An 18,059-nucleotide genomic window follows, 5' to 3' on the forward strand; every position below is an offset into this window, starting at 1 on the left:
TGACTAACCCTGTATTATGATGAGATTGCCTTTCTTATTTTTCTTGCAAACCATTTTCCTGGTTCATAATGTCAAGTTCTCTGTTCCTGCAATTTGAACCCACTGCTCTGTGTTCTAGTCTCCAAAGTAGCACCAAAAAAAATCACACTCTTCAATGGGACAGGCTTTCAAAAGCAGAAAAGACTATGACTTCCCTCGATCTCAGCACTATGCTCCTATTGATTAAGCCTAGAATTGCAATGGTTTTTTTAGCTGCTGCAAACAATCAAGAGATTGAATCATGTTTAGCTTGCTAAGATCTCCTAGATACCTTTCACATTATTTATTTATTTATTTCGCGTATTTCTACCTCGCCCTTCTCAACCCCCGAGGGGGGACTCAGGGCGGCTTACAAAAGGCACAATTCGATGCCTACACAATAATACAGATAAACATATATAAACAGCAATTAAAACAGTTATAACAGTTAAAAACAATCAATTATATATCACAGTCAATAAAACCATTCTCATGCTCAACGTTCTCCAGCTCAGAATCCATAAATTCATTCCATATTGTCCATTCCAATCAGTCATCATTGTCCTTTATTTATCTGCCAGATTACCCAAACGTCTGGTCCCAAATCCATGTTTTTAATTTCCTTCTAAAGGAAAGGAGGGATGTCGATGATCTAATTTCCCCGGGGAGTGAATTCCACAGGTGAGGGGCCACCACCGAGAAGGCCCTGCTCCTCGTCCCCACCAATCTCACTTGTGATAGAGGCGGGGCCGAGAGCAGGGCCTCCCCAGAGGATCTTAATCTCCGAAGCGGGACGTAGAGGGAGATGCATTCGGCCAGATACGCTGGGCCGGCACCGTAAAGGGTTTTGTAGGTCAAAACCAGCACTTTGAATTGTGCTCGGAACTGGATCGGCAGCCAGTGGAGCTGACATAGCAGAGGGGTGGTATGCTCCCTGTATGACGCTCCGGTGAGCAATCTGGCTGCCGCCCGCTGGACTAGTTGAAGTTTCCGAACAGTCTTCAAAGGCAACCCCACATAGAGTGCATTGCAGTAATCTATTCGGGATGTAACATGCACTGTTTTCCTGCCAGATGTGAATTTCAAGTGTAGTACCATATATTTCTCCATGTTGAAATTCATTTTGTTAGCTTTTGGCCCAGCTCTGTAATCTGTTAAGATCATTTTGGATTCTGATCCTCTCCTTAGGCATATGACTATCCTTTCCAATTTGGTGTCATCTGTAAATTAGTTAAAATGCCTTCTTTTCCATCATCCAGGTCTTTGGTAAAGATGTTGAACAGATCCCAGTTGCATCACCCACTGGTCACTTCTTTCCAGGATGAGGAGGAGCCATTGGTAAGTATCCTTTAGGTTCAGCCAGGCAACCAATTCCCAATCTACTTAAAAGTAGCATTGTTTAGCACACATTTTCTTAGCTTCTTTGTGAGAATGTCATAGGGAACCTTGTCACAGGCCTACTGAAATCGAGATATGCTACATCCACAGTATTCCCTTCATATAGTAAACTTGTAAATCTATCAAACAGACAAAGCTCATAGGACAGGACTTGTTTTTGAGAAACCCATGATGTGTGTTAGGTCTATGTAATTGTGATTTGCCACAGGTAATTTAACATTGTTGTTGTTGTTGTTATCATCATCATCATCAACAACAACAACAGCAGCATCTCACCTCTTCTCATGCCTCAAGACAGGGCACAAACCATTTAGAACACTCAGATAACACACAATACAATTAAAACATATATATTAAAATACATAGCAAAAAGATTAAAACACAATGCTTTTAGGATATAAATTTAAAATTCGCAATTTAAAATTGACAGGGTAGGTCTGCCAAAAGAAAGAGTTTATGTTTTCAATTCTGACAGCACATTGAGCTATTGAATCCTCTTCTAACAAGTCATCCACAGTCTAGTGGCAACAATGAAAAAGTCTGCAATATTAGAAATATGTAGACTGAAAGGAAATTTGTGGATTTGGGAATAACCAGCAAAAAATGGCAGTGTAATATCTGATCCAGGCCTTAAGAATACAGGAAGAACTAAAAAACCAGTATGATAATATCACTTGGCTCCAACATTGGCAATTGAAAGAATATTTCAAGAAAGACAGCCAAACAGGCTTTATGGAAAATCCAACGGCTTGGGACAGACTACTGGACAACCCCAGAAAGTATATTACAAAAGCTTATAAATTATTACTTGACTGGTCAATGGAAGAAGAACGGATCAAAGAATATATGATTAAGTGGGCAAGGAATACCTATTAGATGACCAAATATTTGAGGAATACCTATTAGATGACCAAAACAGGAAAGATACAAAAGAAGAGGAAGAATGAGTTTTTTAGAAAAAAGAAGAAAGCAAAAAAGACGGAACCAGAGAGAAGGAGATTAAGGAAGTCAGAAAACCCTCACCATACCCCTCTTGTTCCCTATCATACCTCTCTTTCCACCCCAGATCCCACACACTTGCCATACCCTCCATCCCCAACCCTGTCTCACACCTTTTCCAACCCAATCTATCCCTTCTAACCTGTGTCTCCTCCCCTCAACCCCAACATTCCTAACCCCCAACTCCCAATCTGTTTTTATCTATATATCTGTAAGAATACACTTCAATAATAAGTATTAAAAAAATTAAGTGGGCAAGGCTCATTGGAAGATCTATATCATTAGAAGAGTGGAGCACAATTTGGAATAGAAAAACAAACTACTCCTACTCTTATGATATTAAAGAACATTGGGTAAAAATGACCCATCAATGGTATTTAACACCATCCAAATTAGCAAAATTCTCAAAACATATGTGTAACAAATGTTGGAAGTGTGGAGAAGAGGAGGGGGCCTTCCAACATATGTGGTGGTCCTGTAAGAAGGTAAGATCGTATTGGAAAACAATTCAAGAGAGGTGCCAAAAAATACTAGAGAAGAATGTTCCTCTAAAACCGGAATGCTTCCTACTAGGTTTAACGGATAAGACGTGGGACAAAGAGACGGATAAAATATTTGTGTACCTAATAACAGCAGCCCGCATATTACTAGCCAAAGTATGGAGACAAAGGACAATACCATCGGAGGAATAGTGGATAGAGAAGATACTAGACATAATAAATATGGACCATCTAACATACATCCTGTCAGCCTCACGTAACATGCCTGTAACAGCAACAAATTGGACTCCTGTCAAACTACAAGAGAGGAGATTCCATCTGAACATGAGGAAGAACTTCCTGACTGTGAGAGCCGTTCAGCAGTGGAACTCTCTGCCCCGGAGTGTGGTGGAGGCTCCTTCTTTGGAAGCTTTTAAGCAGAGGCTGGTCAGGGGTGATTTAAATGCAATATTCCTGCTTCTTGGCAGGGGGTTGGACTGGATGGCCCATGAGGTCTCTTCCAACTCTTTGATTCTATGATTCTATGAATGGCTTAGGAAAAGGAAGATAAAGATATTAATATGTTAACACCAAATAGTAAGAGGACAAGGACTAACACCCAGGTAGAATGATAGATCATACAGGATGAATTAGGAATGAAAATAGGAACAGCAAAAAACAAAATGAGGGATGTGTGTGAATGTAAGAAAACGATTGTACAAGAGAGACGATGAGCAGGAATATATCAAGTATAGATATTTGTGTGTATAAAGATATACTTTTGTATGCATGAGCAAATATTTTTATATGTATACTACCAAGCAAGAAATTGTAGACTTATAAAACATAGTACTATAAGAAAAAGAAAGAAAGTAAAGAATAAGTAAGTAGAGAACGGGCTGAATTATTCTCTGAAATACATGGTAGAGGGAGGGGGAGGTCTGCTGCCAATGCTGGCTATTTTTAATGTAGACTCTATACGTCGTGTGTGTGGTATGTTAGTTTGTCGATAGTTAAGCAATGTGTGTTTGTGTGTCAATGTATTTCTCTCTTGACTCTTTTTTACTATTGTATTAATAAAATTTTAAAAAAAACAATACAGCCTGTTTGTCTCAGTTATGGAAAATCTAAAAGGTAGAAGATTGAGTGACGGAGGAGGGAAATCAACATTTTCACTCACCAAAACCAAACAGGAGAACATGCGTGAAGACTGTGTGCCACCTCATATTTTTTGAGGCTTTAGGCACAGGGTCGTTCTGAAGAAGAAACCTTGACCGGGCTGCACAGATAAAGCTATTTGATTTGTCAAATACTGTTCAGCAAACACTGTCTCTCTTCAGACCTCGGGTATGAAGTGAAAGCAGCACAAGGAGAAAGGGCATGAAAAGCTCCTACTCAGGAGTAGATCACAGGAGGTGCTTATGACATCACTAGGTAGCAAGATTTCCCCTTGTGATCTCTTCTGGCCAAAGGCTTTGCCTGCCTGTATCATTCAGTGGTTCAGCATTGCTCTTTCTCTTCAGAGAGTATTCTGGCATTACAGAATTCAATGGAAGAGGCAGGGAAAGGGGCTAGGTACACATTTTATCTTAAGACACACATGTATGTCGAAAGAAATAAAAGACTTAACTCACAAGACTGTTAATCAAAAAACTAGGACATTGTAATATCAGTATCAAGAAGTTTTAAGTAGTTGAAGGACTGTAGCTTTAGAATCTCAGATCTCAATTTGTCACTTGATGATGTTTGATTGATGTAAGAACAGAAACGGAACCTTTTGGGTTTGAGTGGCAGGCTTTGGGTGGCAAAACTGAAGAGCAGTAGTAGTTGATGCTAGCAGAAGATATATAAATCAAGCACAATCAGATGTATAACTCAATTCAAGGTGCTGGCATTGGCCTATAAAGCCCTAAACGGTTCCGGCCCAAGATACCTAACTGACCGCCTCTCGGCCGATGAGCCCACAAGGACTTTGAGATCTTCCGGGGAGGCCCTGCTATCGATCCCGCCTGCGTCACAGGCACGGCTGCCGGGGACGAGAGATAGGGCCTTCTCGGTGGTGGCTCCTCGGCTGTGGAACACCCTTCCCGTAGACATCAGGCTAGCCCCCTCCCTGTTGATATTCCGCAGGAAGCTAAAGACCTGGCTGTTTAAGAAGGCATTTGAATAGAAGTGCAATCACTGGTAACTTGACCATGGAATGGAACAACAGAAATGGTATTGGATTGTGAACTTGACGATGAGACGACTCGGAATGGCTTTGTAATAATGTTGATGTTTTTGATGAGATGTTTTGCTAATGATGTACTGCGGATTATTTGTCACTATGTTTGTATTTTGCACCTGTTTTTCTATGTTGTACACCGCAATGAGTCGCCAGTAGGCTGAGAATTGCGGTATATAAGTGTAGTAAATAAATAAATAAATAAATAAATAACTGGGTATTTATTTCTGTGACCATAATTCTTTCATAAAGCGGTACTACAAGAACAGAAAACTTCAGTCTGATTCACTTCTACAAAAGTATGGACACAATATCACACTGGCTTCACCAAAGCTGCCTTTGTACAACACATGATCATTGGGCAGTGTTTAACCAACCAAATTACTTCTCAGAGCCAGCATTTGAATTCAATGAATTTTTCTTGTCTTAGTCTTTTATTTTATGACAAAGTTCTATATTTTATCATACAAAATTTCCTGAATCGTCTTTATAACTGTGTGGAAAGACCGCGTGTGGCAGTGTTTTGTCACATTAAAGGAAGAAAGAACAAGCTTGGGAAATACATGTCCTCTGCCTTAAAGGGGGAAAAATTAATGGATTAAGGACTAGTCTTTTCACAATATTCCATTTCATAGAATCATAGAATCAAAGAGTTGGAAGAGACCTCACGGGCCATCCAGTCCAACCCCCTGCCAAGAAGCAGGAATATTGCATTCAAATCACCCCTGACAAATGGCCATCCAGCCTCTGCTTAAAAGCTTCCAAAGAAGGAGCCTCCACCACACTCCGGTGCAGAGAGTTCCACTGCTGAACAGCTCTCACAGTCAGGAAGTTCTTCCTAATTTTCAGATGGAATCTCCTCTCTTGTAGTTTCAAGCCATTGTTCTGCGTCCTAGTCTCCAAGGAAGCAGAAAACAAGCTTGCTCCCTCCTCCCTGTGGCTTCCTCTCACATATTTATACATGGCTATCATATCTCCTCTCAGCCTTCTCTTCTTCAGGCTAAACATGCCCAGTTCCCTAAGCCGCTCCTCATAGGGCTTGTTCTCCAGACCCTTGATCATTTTAGTCGCCCTCCTCTGGACACATTCCAGCTTGTCAATATCTTTCTTGAATTGTGGTGCCCAGAATTTGTGACCAATGAAACCCAACTCCTGTTAAGAGAAATCCATGTGTAGACTGTTGGCAATTATGGATCACAGTTGTCGCTTTCTCAGTACCTAACACCAGCCACTGTATAATACCCATCATTCTTGCACAATAGTGGTTTTCCAGAATTTTCCTGCATAAAAGAAAAGAGGGACATATGCATTCCCAGCTAAATTATATAATCCAACAATTGAAGCACAAATGATAGTTAACTAACCTAGACCTCAACCAGAAATCAGTGATACAAGACGTATGATAAGGGCCGGAACTGTGCAGCCTGCGGGTTACATGTGGATGTGGCTTAGGGGAGCCTTGTATGACCACAGGAGGGGCCACATACATTTTTTTTTAAAAAAAGGAAAGCAGATAATAGCGACATCCCACATCAAATGTGATTGCTGCTCACAGCACTCAGTGTAGAAAAACCAGCCCCGCAAATGGGTAAAATGAGAGCATTTTCTTTGTCATTTTGGTTTGATTCTCAGGGACCTTTTGAAGCTGCATCTGTTCACTATCAACCAAGTGCAGGGAGGAGGGCACTTTTTTTTGCCACTGAGGAGCATCATGCTGAAGTGTCATGTAGTTAGAGAATCCTCTCTCACATGAAACCCAATTAGTTCCCTCCTTGCTCTTATTTTCCCCAGCAGGGTAAGACTTATTTACTTTGACAGGTATTTGATTTATTTTTATTCATACTGTAGAACTTACATGCTCTGCTTTTAGGACTAGTATTATTAAACGGTTCGGGTCCAGGCTATTTGACAAACTGCATCTCCCACTGCAGACCAACCCGGACACGGCAGTCATCAGAGGACACCCTGCTCTCAGTCCTGACCCCGTCTCAAGCACAGCTGCTGGGAATGAGAGAACAGGCCCTCTCTGTGGTCACCCCATGCCCCCCCCCCACCTCTGGAACTCCCTCCTTAAGGAACTAAAGATGCCCCCTTCCCTCCTTGCCTTTAACAAACAGCTGAAGACATCCTTCTAATCACTAGCTTACAAGGAGGAGGAGGAGGGGGGGGATAACGTCATTGCTATTATACTTCTGAGTAACATCTACCATCCGTATCTGGGTCCCGTTTGCCCCGCTAGCTCAGTTGACATCTTGAGCAACTTATATGCCCCCTAGGAACTCTGTTGACTCTGGGAAATGGATGCTTCTGTTTGATGTCTTGTTTTATGTCTGATATAATAGGTTGCATTTAAATCTAACCTTAATTTGCTAAGTTATAATTGGCTTTATATGCTGTGTAGTTCAACCTTTGTTACTATGTGTGTATTAGTGGCTATGTTCAGGCATTGAAGGTTTGCCCTTTTGTGACTGAAATCCGCCGAGTCCCTCCGAGGAGATAGGGCGGAATATAAATAAAGATTTTTTTATTATTATCATTATTATTATTCTAAATTATTGCAAACTGTTTTGAGAGTTCCATGGTGGGAGAAAAGTGGAGCTTAAATTCAAGAAACAAACAAATACATCAAGATTAAGAGTCTATAAAAGAAAGTCAACCTTTCAGTTTCAATTACATGGATTCTGGAGTTCTAATCCATTCTTGCTTTGTAATGCTGGTCCATGATCCACTTCTTCAAAAACAGCCTTGAAGCCCTTGGCTCCAATTGAGCCGTCAGTTTTGAAACAGACTGTGAAGTAGCTTCCACTCAAAAAGAGTCTGAAGCGCCCTTTTTGGCCACAAAATCTTCCTACAAACCACCAAAAAAGGAACACTGTTTGTTGACAGCTATGGCAATCTGTTTTTACCTGGGAAGGACTATTGGCCACATCTTGTGGCTTTTGCCACTCCTTATCAGATTATCATGAAATCCCAACCAAATGCAGTGTATTCAAAGTACATGAACCCATACATGTATTATGTACATGATTAGATATGTACATGATTTAAAATGCTAACATAAAATTCGTATATAACATCCAATGCGCGACAGACTGCATTATATCAGTGCTACCTGCATAAGTCTCCTGTCAGTTGCCAGCAAAAATGTTAGTTTTATAACTAGAATGTGTGTTCTGCTGCTGAAATTACAGCACGTTTTGATGTTGTTTTTCCCCAGAATGTTTATACACACCCAATTAGTAGGCATCCTCATCCATTTCAAATAAAAATGCCTGATTTCTAAAACTCTCTTGCTGGGAAACAGCATTCCTTCCCATTGCAGAAATCCCAAGCTGATTATTTTTGTCTTCCTCCAACCACTGGTTTTTATATTTAGGCATCTTCAAGCATGAAGATCTTTTCCAAACTATTAAATTACCCCTGTCTTTCTAAAATAGTTCTTGCAAACAAGTTCCACCTCAAGGGTAAAACTAGAATCTAACTCTGCATTCTGTCTCCAGCCAAAATCTCCCTTTTGCTTCCCTCTGGAGCAACACTGAAGCACAATCATTTCAACTGTATTTGTGTGAAATCACACTCTCTCCCGCTTTAGGGGAAAACAAAGGCAATTGAACAAATACTGCTTTAAAAGACCCATAATAGATTCATCTTAGAGCCACTATAAGTAGGAAATAACTTGAAGGCAAAGAACAAGAAGAATATAACAGTCCCCCTACATTCATGTTTATTTATGACATTCTTGGAGTTAACTCTGCCCACAAGGTGGCATTGGTTCAGATCAAGAACACACATGCTTAGTAGGCTTGTTCGATCATGGTTCAAAACTCGTTTCGGATGTAGAGGGTACTGACGATTCGGTTTGGAAATGATTTCCGAATTTTTCCAGAAATTTTTCTCCAGAATTTCCCAAAATTTCCAAATTGCTTCGTTAATGGCGGGCGTGATTGCACAATACGCGAAAACCTGCAAACGGAACAGGGAAAACTTCTGGGGATTCCCTCTCAGTCATTTTTAGACCGCTACTGACAAAACTATTAGGAGAAAGATGATTTATGGTATCCCAAAGTACAAAGTCAAACCCAAAGGGAAAGCGAGGGTATTAAAAGTTGAATTGGCTGCATGTGCTAGGAAAATATTAGGAGAAAAGTGGATTTCTGGTTTCCCAAAGTACAAAGTCTAACCCAAAGGGAAAGCGAGGGCATTAAAAGTTGAATTGGCTGCATGTGTTAGGAAAGTATTAGGAGAAAAGTGGATTTCTGGTTTCCCAAAGTACAAAGTCAAACCCAAAGGGAAAGCGAGGGCATTAAAAGTTGAATTGGCTGCATGTGTTAGGAAGGTATTAGGAGAAAAGTGGATTTCTGGTTTCCCAAAGTACAAAGCCTAACCCAAAGGGAAAGCGAGGGCATTAAAAGTTGAATTGGCTGCATGTGTTAGGAAAGTATTAGGAGAAAAGTGGATTTCTGGTTTCCCAAAGTACAAAGCCTAACCCAAAGGGAAAGCGAGGGCATTAAAAGTTGAATTGGCTGCATGTGTTAGGAAAGTATTAGGAGAAAACTGGATTTCTGGTTTCCCAAAGTACAAAGTCAAAACCAAAGGGAAAGGGAGGGTATTCAAAGTTGAAATCACTATTTCTGCAAGCAAAGTATTAGGAGAAAAGTGGATTTCTGGTTTCCCAAAGTACAAAGCCTAAGCCAAAGGGAAAGGGAGGTTGTTGAAAGTGGAACTGGCTGCATGTGGAAGGAAAACTATTAGGAGAAAAGATGATTTATGGTATCCCAAAGTACAAAGTCAAACCCCAAGGGAAAGCGAGGGCATTAAAAGTTGAATTGGCTGCATGTGCTAGGAAAATATTAGGAGAAAAGTGGATTTCTGCCATCCCAAAGTACAAAGCCTAACCCAAAGGGAAAGCGAGGGCATTAAAAGTTGAATTGGCTGCATGTGCTAGGAAAGTATTAGGAGAAAAGTGGATTTCTGGTTTCCCAAAGTACAAAGTCAAACCCAAAGGAAAGGGAGGGTATTCAAAGTTGAAATCACTATTTCTGCAAGCAAAGTATTAGGAGAAAAGTGGATTTCTGGTTTCCCAAAGTACAAAGCCTAAGCCAAAGGGAAAGGGAGGGTGTTGAAAGTGGAATTGGCTGCATGTGCAAGGAAAACTATTAGGAGAAAAGATGATTTATGGTATCCCAAAGTACAAAGTCAAACCCAAAGGGAAAGGGAGAGTATTCAAAGTTGAAATCACCATTTCTGCAAGCAAAGTATTAGGAGAAAAGTGGATTTCTAGTTCCCCAAAGTACAAAGTCTAACCCAAAGGGAAAGGAAGGGCATTCAAAGTTGAAACCACTGCTTCTAAAAAGGAAATTGGCAGTGGCAGGCAAGAGAGAACACTGCCCTTGTGTGCTGCCCTGCCCTTCTTCCCTCCAAACACACAAGTGGAAAGGCAAAAAGGCCTTGCAGGCAATGGGCCTACTAACAGCCGTCTCCCCTGTTGTTCCCTTCCAAAAAACTTTTGTTCTCTTCCCTAACCCTGTTGTTCCCTTCCCAAGCAGTGGCACCTTTCCCACCCAAGCCCCCTCTGCATTTGCTTCCTGGCCGCGCAATGACCCGCTGAGGCACGAGCAGCCCTTTTTATAGTGTAATGGCTGCTGTGCCGAAACTCCTCCCCTCACCACATGGTTTCCCCTCATTTGCTGGAGGCAAGCATCCCAGCATGCAAGGATACTTTGTGGGTCAGAAATCACTTTGAAGTTGCTTCAAAAAGGAATTTGATCCAAATTTAATCTGAATTATGAGTTCTGACCGGACCTAACCATGCCTAATGCTTAGGTTAAAATAATTCTTTTTTTTAAAATCTTCAACATATTTAATTTAGCACATTGTTTAAATATCTCAGAATGACAGTTCTGGAACTATCACATTCTCTTTCATGTAAAAAAAAAGTGAACCTGGATAAACTTGGATGCAGACATGTCTAACTGTGATTAAAGTAAAAGAACGTTCCCAGAAAACTTGGAAGATAATCAGGCCAATAAGCCAAATATGGACTGCAGTGCTAGGCAATCCTGGGAGATCTGATTGAACCCAAGGACTTACTGAAGACATTTGAACTGGCTTCCTAGAAAATTATTTACATCCCTTGAAAACCTGTATGTCTGCTTTAAAAGTTAGGCTCATTAAAAAGAATTTAATAATAACAACAATAATAACAACACTTTATTTGTATTCCACCCTATCTCCCTGGGGGACTCAGGGCGGATTCCAACATATATGACACAGGCAAACAATGCCTTTAAAACAATGAAACACAGATACAAAGGCAAAGGCTTCTCCTTTCATCTCTGGCTCATAGGGAGGTGTTCATCTCCATTTCCAAGCTGAAGAGCCTGCATTTTCCATAGACACCTCCTAGGTCATGTGGCCAGCATGACTGCATGGAGCGCCATTTACATTCCCACTGAGGCAGTACCTACTCTCATTGGTATGTTTTTGAACTGCTATGTTGGCAGAAGCTGGGTCTAATAGCAGGACCTCACCCCTTCCCATAGATTTGAACCGCCAACTTTCAGCAAGTTCAGCAGCTCAACAGTTTAACCCAGTGGTTCTCAATCTTCCTAATGCCGTGACCCCTTCATGCAGTCCCTCATGTTGTGTTGACCCCCAACTATAATATTGTTTTCGTTGCTACTTCATAACAGTCATTTTACTACTGTTATAAATCATAATGTAAATATCTGATATGCAGGATGCATTTTCATTCACTGGACCAAACTGGGCACAAATACCCAATACACCCAAATGTGAATGCTAGTGGGGTTGGGGGAGGATTGATTTTGCAATTTGGGAGTTGTAGTTGCTGGGATTTATAATTCACTTATAACCAAAGAGCATTCTGAATTCCACCAGCGATGGATTGGAACCAAACTTGACTCCTATGACCAATGGAAAACACTGGAAGGGTTTGATGGGCATTGACCTTGAGTTTGGGAGTTATAGTTCACCTATATCCAGAGATCACTGTGGACTCATGCAATGGTGGATCTGGACCAAACTTGGCACGAATACTCAATATGCCCAAATGTGAACACTGGTGGAGTCTGGGGAAAATAGATCTTGACATTTGGGAGTTGTAGTTGCTAGGATTTATAGTTCATTACAATCAAAGAACATTCTGAACTCCACCGACAGAATTGGCTCAAACCTCCCACTTGGAATCCCCATGACCACCAGAAAATACTGTGTTTTCTTATGGTCTTTGGCAACCCCTCTGACACCCCCTCGCGACCCCCCCCCCCAGGGGTCCCGACCCCCAGGTTGAGAAACACTGGTTTAACCTGTTGCACCACCGCAGCTCCTTTTGGTGGTCCAATAAGGAAACATGTCCCATATGAAAAGTAAAATTGAAGAAAGCTCCTTTCGTCCACTCCCATGGACTAGCTAGATATACATATAAGAAACTACAACTAGAACAAATCAACCCACACATATCAGCACCACCGTGTCTTTTTAAAAGTATAAGACTTCCCATTTTTAAAGCAATGACACCAAAGAGGTGACATAATGAATAATGGTGCCCCATTGAGGCAGCAGCACGCTTTGGCAGAGAAGGCTAAAGACTACAACTCTCATGACTGTGAAATACTGGACCATGGTAAAGTGATGTCAAAATGAACTAAGAAGAAGGAAAAGAAGGAGCCAAGGGGTCTTGTTTCGTCAAGCTTATAGTTTTCTAAAGAAAAAAGAGAGCCAAAGGGACGCCTGCCTTTGTCTCAAAAAAGAAGCCTGCCTTCTCCTCAGAAGGGAATCCCAGATTTTGCAAAGTGGATACATTTCCCTGGGGTTCCCGCCTTTTTGCTTCTCAAGCAAGCCACAGCAAATTGCAACAACCAGCCTCTGCAGCTCAGCCAGCTCCTTCCAAGACAACCCTGCAGAGTGGATACATTTTGCTACAGTCCAGCTCTTTGCAGCTGCTGCAAGACAAACCTTCTGCAAAGCTACTGTTGATACATTTTGCAGGGTTTCCAGCCAGAAGCAAGCATCCTTCTGCAGAGTGTTGCTTTTGCAAAGTTACCAGCCTCTGCAGCTCAGCCAGCTCCTTGCAAGGCAAACCTTCAGCAAAGCTACTGTTTCTACTGCTGTTTCCCGCCCTTTTCCAGAAGCAAGGCTTCTACAGCAGAGTGCAAAGTTTCCAGCCTTCTGCAGTTCCCGCCTTTTCTGCAGAGCCAGCCTCCAGCCCTCCAAGGTTGAGGGGTGGGAGGAGCCAGCCTTCGCTTGAAGTCTGCCTAGCAACAGCCTTTGGGAGCTTGCAGCAAGTCTATAAAGCTCAAGGCTTAACTTCCCAATTAAGCAATAAGCAGCTATTGTAATTGTCTTTTTCAAAGTTTGCATTGCCCTTTTGCGTGCTTTTTCTATTGTATGCTTAAATTGTATTGCATTTGTACTGTGTAAAGTGTGGGATAAGTTTCCTTTGAAGTTTGCATCATGGCAAGTCAAAACTTTGAGGTCCCACAAGCTGCAAAGACAGTTAAAGAAATTCAAGAATTGCTGAGCAAGGCCAATATTCGCCTTCACAAGATAAATTCAAATAGTCCTGAGATACTTCAGGCTTTCCCACCAGAAGGCTTGGTGGAAAAGGATGCATCAAAGTTGTTTCAAGATTTGAACGCTCAAGCCAGTCTAGGTTTGTTATGGAATGTAGCTACAGACTGTTTTACTTTAAGAGCCCCCAAATTGGGCAGAGTCACCTCCAAAAGACTTATGTTGTCTGCCATCAATGGCATTTACGATCCATTGGGTATAGTGTCTCCAGTAGTCATCTCAGCCAAATTGCTTTTCAAACAGGCAATCCAGCAGAAGCTCACCTGGGACCAAGAGCTTCCCCAAGATCTCATGTCACAATGGAAAAACTGGACTTGCCAAGCCCAAGGCTTAGAAAACATACAACTGCCAAGACAGTACATAGCAAACAGTTCCTTACCTTCAGAGATCTCGGAACTGCACATATCTGCACATAGATCTAGGGAAGTAATGCTACCCCTCTATTCTGTTTTGGTTAGACCACATCTGGAATATTGTGTCCAGTTCTGGGCACCACAATTCAAGAGAGATATTGACAAGCTGGAATGTGTCCAGAGGAGAGCTATTAAAATGATAAAAGGTCTGGAGAACAAGCCCTATGAGGAGCGGCTTAAGAAGCTGGGCATGTTTAGCCTGAAGAAGAGAAGGCTGAGAGGGGATATGATAGCCATGTATAAATATGTGAGAGGAGGCCACAGGGAGGAGGGAGCAAGCTTGTTTTCTGCTTCCTTGGAGACTAGGACGCGGAACAATGGCTTCAAACTACAAGAGAGGAGATTCCATCTGAACATGAGGAAGAACTTCCTGACTGTGAGAGCCGTTCAGCAGTGGAACTCTCTGCCCCGGAGTGTGGTGGAGGCTCCTTCTTTGGAAGCTTTTAAACAGGCTGGATGGCCATCTGTCAGGGGTGATTTGAATGCAATATTCCTGCTTCTTGGCAGAATGGGGTTGGACTGGATGGCCCATGAGGTCTCTTCCAACTCTTTGATTCTATGATTCTATGATATTCTGTGATGCATCCACCAAGGCCATCGCTGCGGTTGCATACGCCAGGCAGAGGCATCAGTACCTGCTCTTCAGGATTTGTGATGTCAAAGGCTAAAGTAGCACCCATGGACTCTACAGTGCCCAGATTAGAACTCTGCACCACTGTCTTAGCCACTCAGTTGAGTCAAACCATCAGAGAAGAAACTGGACAACTGTTTCAAAGGGTATTCTTTCACACAGACAGCATGGTTGTGTTAGGTTACCTACAAAACACCACCAATAGATATAAAGTTTTTGTTTCAAACAGGATCAACACCATGCTGAAGAGTTCCAACTGCAATGAGTGGCATTACATATCCACTTCAGAAAATCCAGCAGATGTAGCATCTCGAGGAACATCAGCCTCAAAGTTGTCTCAGTCATCTTGGATCACCGGTCTCAAATGTCTTCAAAATCCTTCCTTTCCAGAAAGCATCACAGTGCCCAAAGACACTGAGTTACCAGAAATTCAGTCTTGCCATCAAATTCAATCTACCATCAATGGCCAAGACTCACCAAGGCAAGGTTTAAATCCAGCCAAATTTGAAAGATTCAGCAAATGGACTAGACTTCAGGCAGCCATCACCAGGCTCATATATTACATCACTACCAAAAACAGTGGTGCAATTCAGCCCCAAGATCTTTCTAAAGCCTCAACAGTCATCTTGAGATCCACTCAAAGACATTGTTTCTCAGAAGAAATAGCCTGTCTAGAGAGTAAAACATCCTTGCCCAAAACCAGCAGAGGCTGGTTGAGCCATTTATTTCTAAATTGTGACAGCCTCTAATTTTGTGAACAATGCCCCCAGTGCTACTGCTACTGCCACTCCCACCACTACTGAGTCTCTTCTTAAGTGGCTTGCTGCAACAGAGGTCTGCCCTCCACTTCTCACGGTCCCTTCTGCTTGTATGTAGTAGAACAAAACATTTAGAGCAGTGTTTCTCAACCTGAGGGTTGCCAAAGACCATCAGAAATAAACGGTATTATCTGTTGGTCATGGGGGTTCTATGTGGGAAGTTTGCCCCAATGCTATTGGTGGGGTTCAGAATGCTCTCTGATTGTAGGTGAACTATAAATCCCAGCAATTACAATCCCCAAATGCCAAGGTCTATTTTGCCCAAACTCCACCAGTGTTCACATTTAGGCATGTTGAGTATTCATTCCAAGTTTGGTCCAGATCCATCATTGTTTGAGCCCACAGTGCTCTCTGGATGTTGATAAACTACAACTCCAAAACTCGAGGTCAATGCCCACCAAACCCTTCCAGTACTTTCTGTTGGTTGTGGGAGTTCTGTGTGCCAAGTGTGGTTCAATTCCATCGTTGGTGGAGTTCGGAATGCTCTTTGATTGTAGGCGAACTATAAATCCCAGCAACTACAACTCCCAAATGTCAAGGTCTATATTTCCCAAACTCCAGCAGTGTTCACATTTGGGCATAATGCGTATCCGTGCTAAGTTTGGTCCAGATCCATAATTGAGTCCACTCTCGGATTGTAGGTGAACGACAATTCCCAATCTCAAGGTCAACGCCCACCAAGTCCTTCCAGTATTTTCTGTTGGTCATGGGAGTTCTGTGTGCACTCAATTCCATTGTTGGTGGAGTTCAGAATGCTCTTTGATCGTAGGTTAACAATACATCCCAGCAACTACAACTCCCAAATGACAAAATCAACCCCACCCCACCAGTATTCAAATTGGGGCATATTGGGTATTTGTGCCAAATTCGGTCCAGTGAATGAAAATACATCCTGCATACCAGATATTTACATTAGGATTCATAACCGTAGCAAAATTACAGTTATGGAAGTAGCAATGAAAATAATTTTATGGCTTGGAGTCACCACAACATGAGGAACTGCATTAAGGGGTTGCGGCATTAGGAAGGTTGAGAAACACTGTTCTAGGCGCAATAAAGTGTATGTAGAACAAAACCTTTAGGGTTCTTTGTCCAAGCGAGATCAGGGAGATGATTGACCAACAAGGGGAACCTGATCAGAGCATAACAGCTGTCAGTATTTCTCTCTACCTCAACAGAGTACTACGAACATCCCCAAGCCACGAATCAGCCAGGCCCAGATTCCCCTGATGCAGGAACTTCACTGGGCAAGAGAGCAGTATGTGTGAAAAAGATCTTGGAGTCCTCATGAACAACAAGTTAAACATGAGCCAACAATGTGATGTTGCAGCAAAAAAGGCCAATGGGATTTTGGCCTGCATCAATAGGAGCACAGTGTCTAGATCCAGGGAAGTCATGCTACTCCTCTATTCAGCCTTGGTCAGACCACACCTGGAATATTGTGTCCAATTCTGGGCACAACAATTGAAGAGAGATATTGACAAGCTGGAATGTGTCCAGAGGAGGGCAACTAAAATGATCAAGGGTCTGGAGAACAAGCCCTATGAGGAGCGGCTTAAAGAGCTGGACATGTTTAGCCTGAAGAAGAGAAGGCTGAGAGGAGACATTATAGCCATGTATAAATATGTGTGAGGAAGTCATAGGGAGGTGGGAGCAAGCTTCTTTTCTGCTGCCCTAGAGACTAGGACGTGGAACAATGGCTTCAAACTACAGGAAAGGAGATTCAATCTGAACATTAGGAAGAACTTCCTGACTGTGAGGGCCGTTTAGCCGTGGAACTCTCTGCCCCGGAGCGTGGTAAAGACTCCTTCTTTGGAAGCTTTTAAGCAGAGGCGGATGGCCATCTGTCGGGGGTGTTTTGAATGCAATTTTCCTGCTTCTTGGCAGGGGGTTGGACTGGATGGCCCATGAGGTCTCTTCCAACTCTATGATTCTAAGAAAGAGTCCACACACAAGAAGTTCTTTCACTGCAGTGTGCAGGAAGGCTTTATCTTCAGTTCCCTCGGAAGATATATTCAAAGCTATATACACAATCACACTCTCTCTATTTGATCCCCTCTCTCCTCTTTCATCCAACAATCCTACACTCCATGCTCCACAGCAATACACTGAGGACAAGGGAGGTACCAACTTTTATGCCTTCCCCCAGGAGTCACGAGCTCAGTCACCAGACTCTGCTAATCTACAGGGAGTCTGGGCCTAGACATAATGACTCTGAACTTTGCCATGTACTTTCTGTTGGTCATGGGGGTTCTATGTGGGAAGTTTGCCCCCAATGCTATTGGTGGGGTTCAGAATGCTCTTTGATCGTAGGTGAACTATACATCCCAGCAATTACAATCCCCAAATGCCAATGTCTATTTTGCCCAAACTTCACCAGTGTTCACATTTAGGTATATTGGGTATTCATTCCAAGTTTGGTCCAGATCCATCATTGTTTGAGCCTGCAGTGCTCTCTGGATGTTGATAAACTACAACTCCAAAACT

At 42.3% G+C, this 18,059-nt stretch overlaps 1 pseudogene; it reads left to right on the top strand.

The window, feature by feature from the left end:
• Positions 1-18,059, top strand: part of LOC137097136 (tolloid-like protein 2) — a 78,101-nt pseudogene that overhangs the window by 37,458 nt on the left and 22,584 nt on the right.

The sequence above is a fragment of the Anolis sagrei genome, chromosome 5, assembly GCF_037176765.1.
Source record: "Anolis sagrei isolate rAnoSag1 chromosome 5, rAnoSag1.mat, whole genome shotgun sequence".
Lineage (NCBI taxonomy): Eukaryota > Metazoa > Chordata > Lepidosauria > Squamata > Dactyloidae > Anolis > Anolis sagrei.